The following is a 3,759-nucleotide window of genomic DNA, read 5'->3' as shown; positions in this document are numbered from 1 at the left end:
TTACATTTTTTAGTGTCCCTTTTGTTTTTTCTTTGTCTTGTTTTTTTATTTGTAGCTATCCTTAGGCTACTATTTCTGAACTTTCCTAGTATGTTGTTATGTTGTATTGTTTATAAAAAAATTATTACTATTGGTGGTGGGCTTCATCTCCAAGCCCTTGATTTTTCTTGCTATGATTTTTTATTTAGATGTGTAATGGATTGGAGCCCTTCTACACTTGATTTGATAAAAAAAAGACTCATACAAAGCCTCCTAAATAGAAATGAAGCTCCCTTGATTTTCAAATATTATTAGTTAAATTATAATAGGATGTAATCTAAGAGCTATTATAATAGTAAACATTTTATAGACTGTTTTACATAAGGCAATAGGTCTAAATTATGCAAAGGAGGAAGGATATTTTTTAACGATTAATGCTAAAATGTTCCTTGTGATTGAGTACATTCACTAAGATAATTCCTTAAATATGCAATATGACATAAAGAAAAAGAAAAGGGCCATGTATAGCATCCCCTTCTGTTTATGAGTTATTATATATAAACATAATAATGAGTAGTTTATCATGTTTAAATTAAAAGAAATGGAAACAATTAGAATGAAAGACATGATTCTTTGGCCTTAATTTATGACATGAGAAAAATTTAGATCTTGCTGATTTATCACGAGCGCAACAATGAGAATAATTCAATACCCTTTTAAGTAAGCTAGTATTGCATTAGTAGAAGTGGTATTAACTTTTGAGGTACCTTCTAATAAAGCTTATGATGTCCTCCCTATCTACTTTTTAGGAACTCATGCCTCTTAAGATCCCAATGAAGGGTTGCCTCTTAGCAACTCACTACAAGAAAATGAGATTTTTACAAAATAATAAGTAATATTCAAATTATAAAGATTTACAGCTAGCTTATTTATATTTGGAAAAGTTTATGTAAAAAATGTTCATAGATGTCATTATTAAGGTAATTATTTTATTTGTCCATTATTTCATTTAAAATTTTATTATGTTGTTATATTTTAATTTAAAAAATAGAAAATTGCAATTATTAAAATCAAATCACATCTAATATGAAAATTAGAAACATGCTCATGTATTAAAAAAAACACTAATAGATCTATAATTATTAAGATAATTATTTGATTTGTCTATTACTCTATTTAAAAAATTAATATGCCATTATATTTTAGTTAAAAATAGAAAGTTGCAATTATCAAAATCAAATCACATACAATATGAAATTTTAGAACATGCCAATATTTTTTAACATTATATTATAGAAATTAAAAAAGAGTCAAATCCAATACAAAATTAAATCTTCTAAATGAAAACATGTCCATTTTGTCTCCATATAACACTCAACATTGCAATCTATTTGGCAGGAAGAACAGAATTAATGGCGATTCAATACATATGCATTCACAAATAAAAACAAAAGACTAGCTGGGAGCTCTTAGGATACTTGCCATGCTTTTTATTAATTAAAAAGCTATAAATAGGAGAAGGATAGCGTTCAGAACAGTGAATTTAAAGTGACTGCAAATATATAATGGCGAGTGACATTTGTACCCATTAGAAAAAATAAACTGGTCTTGAAATAACTAGGGCAATTTATTCCGAGTGATTTCAGGTTCTCTGTGCAAAAACTGGCTGTAGAAAAATGATGGTGAGGAAATTAAGTAGCAAACTAGCAAACAACCTAGGAAATTATGTAGCCGGCCCAACGATGGATGCAAGAAACGGTGCCAAGTTCAACACAGAGTCCTTTGATTTGGAAGTCGCACGGGACTTGCTAATTCAGTTAACTCATACATATTGATATGAATGTAAGACCTCGGTACAGACGTTTACAATAACAGAAGCGCTGGTACAGGATATTAAATTTCAATCAACAACAAATAGCAAAGTGAAACATCTGTTCTATATAATGTCGTCTGATATAGAAAAAATCTGCTCATCTAAAGAAGATGGGTGTTTTAACAAGGATCTGGCCTTGAAACTCAGGATTGGAGCTCTAGTATCAATTCTGGTAGCTGGCGCAATAGGAGTGAGCTTTCCCACAATTGGGAAGAGCTATAAGGCTCTATGACTAGATAAGGACAGATTCTTTATAGTAAAGGCCTTTGCAGCAGGAGTCATTCTTGCCACAGGTTTTGTTCATGTTTTACCAGATGCATTTGAGTCTCTAACCAGCGAATGCCTCAAGGAGAACCCATGGGCTAAATTTCCATTTGCAGGATTCGTCTCAATGGGTTCAGAATGAAGGCTGCAGGTTTTATGGCATTGGCGTTTTCATTTACAACACCAGTTGGAATAGCGGTGGGCATTGGTATATCTTCTTCCTATGATGAAAACAGCCAGACTGCTTTGGTGGTGCAGGGCTTGTTTGATGCAGCTTCTTCTGGAATTCTCATATATATGGCTTTGGTCGATCTCATAGCTGCGGATTTTCTTACACCTCGCATGCGCAAAAACCTTAGTCTTCAAATGTGGTGTTATGCGGCACTGTTCCTTGGAGCAGGGGCCATGGCTTTGCTGGCTATATGGGCCTGAAATTAGACTATTTCTATTGCACTCACTGTTTTTTTCTCCAACTTTGATAATTCCATATAAAATGGAAGTGAAAATAATTCAATTGTATAAATAATTAAATTTATTATAAGTATAAATAGTAGACTGGCATATTTATATTTAGAAAGATTTATGTAACAAGGGATGCAGCAAGTTTCTGTCATTAGTGTTATATTACTGTTGCAAATATTCTTATCTATTGGGCAATGTCATTTTTCCTTTTATATTATGTGAAGTCTGCTTTATAAACAACATTCAAAACTACATATAATTATTTTTTAGAATTTTTTTAATTAAATTTAAATTGGATTTTAAAAATTAAAAAATTAAATATTATTTTAATTAAGTTTTCTTTATAAACAGCTTTCAAAACACATATAATTTTTTTTTTTAAGTTTTTATTAAATTTAAATTTGATTTTAAAAATTAAAATAATTAAATATTATCTTAATTAAGTTTGCTTTACAGATAATTGTTTTTTCCAAAAAGTTTTTGTTAAATTTAAACTAGATTTTAAAATAAAATAATTAAATATTATCTTTAAAAGCAATTCAAATGTTTTTAATAATATTTATAATAATATAATAGAATTTAAATTTACTCTACATTCTACAAATACCCACTTCATTCCTAAAACTGATCAAAATAAAGAAATATTAAATAAATGGTTTTATATTAAATATATGGTTTTTAATTTTTTTCGACATACTAAATAAGAAATTAGATTTAGACTATAGAATGGTTGTTAAAAATTTTAATTCTGCATGTTGATTGGGTAAATAAATTCAAAAATTAAATTGAATGAATGCAATAGTATTATGCAAGAACTATAAAAAGGGATAGATATCATAATTAAAGTGATTATTTCATTTAAAATATATTATGTTATTGTATTTTAATTAAAAAATAGAAAGTTGTAATTATTAAAATCAAAAGGCATCTAATATGAAAATTAGAAACATGTCCATATTTTTTGCTTAATATAGTGGAAATAAAAAAAAAAATTAGATACAATACCAAATTAAATATGTTAAATGGAAACATCTTCATTTTGTCTACTTTGTTTCTGATTGGCTATCAAACAAACAAATGTTATAAAATTGGAGATTAACTATTAAAAAATATAAAGCTACAACCATTTAAATTGTTTAGTTATTTTAAAGAAATAGAAAGTTGGAACTTTAAATTTCATT

General features: G+C 28.0%; 1 pseudogene; it reads left to right on the top strand.

Annotated features, from left to right (window-relative positions):
- The first annotated feature begins 1,922 nt into the window (after positions 1 to 1,922).
- LOC131054134 (zinc transporter 3-like) lies at positions 1,923 to 2,548 on the top strand (annotated as a pseudogene).
- Positions 2,549 to 3,759: the final 1,211 nt, after the last annotated feature.

Source organism: Cryptomeria japonica, chromosome 3 (assembly GCF_030272615.1).
Source record: "Cryptomeria japonica chromosome 3, Sugi_1.0, whole genome shotgun sequence".
Classification (NCBI taxonomy): Eukaryota; Viridiplantae; Streptophyta; class Pinopsida; order Cupressales; family Cupressaceae; genus Cryptomeria; species Cryptomeria japonica.
The sequence above is the reverse complement of the archived record's forward strand: the minus strand, read 5'-3'. Positions and strand labels throughout refer to the sequence as shown.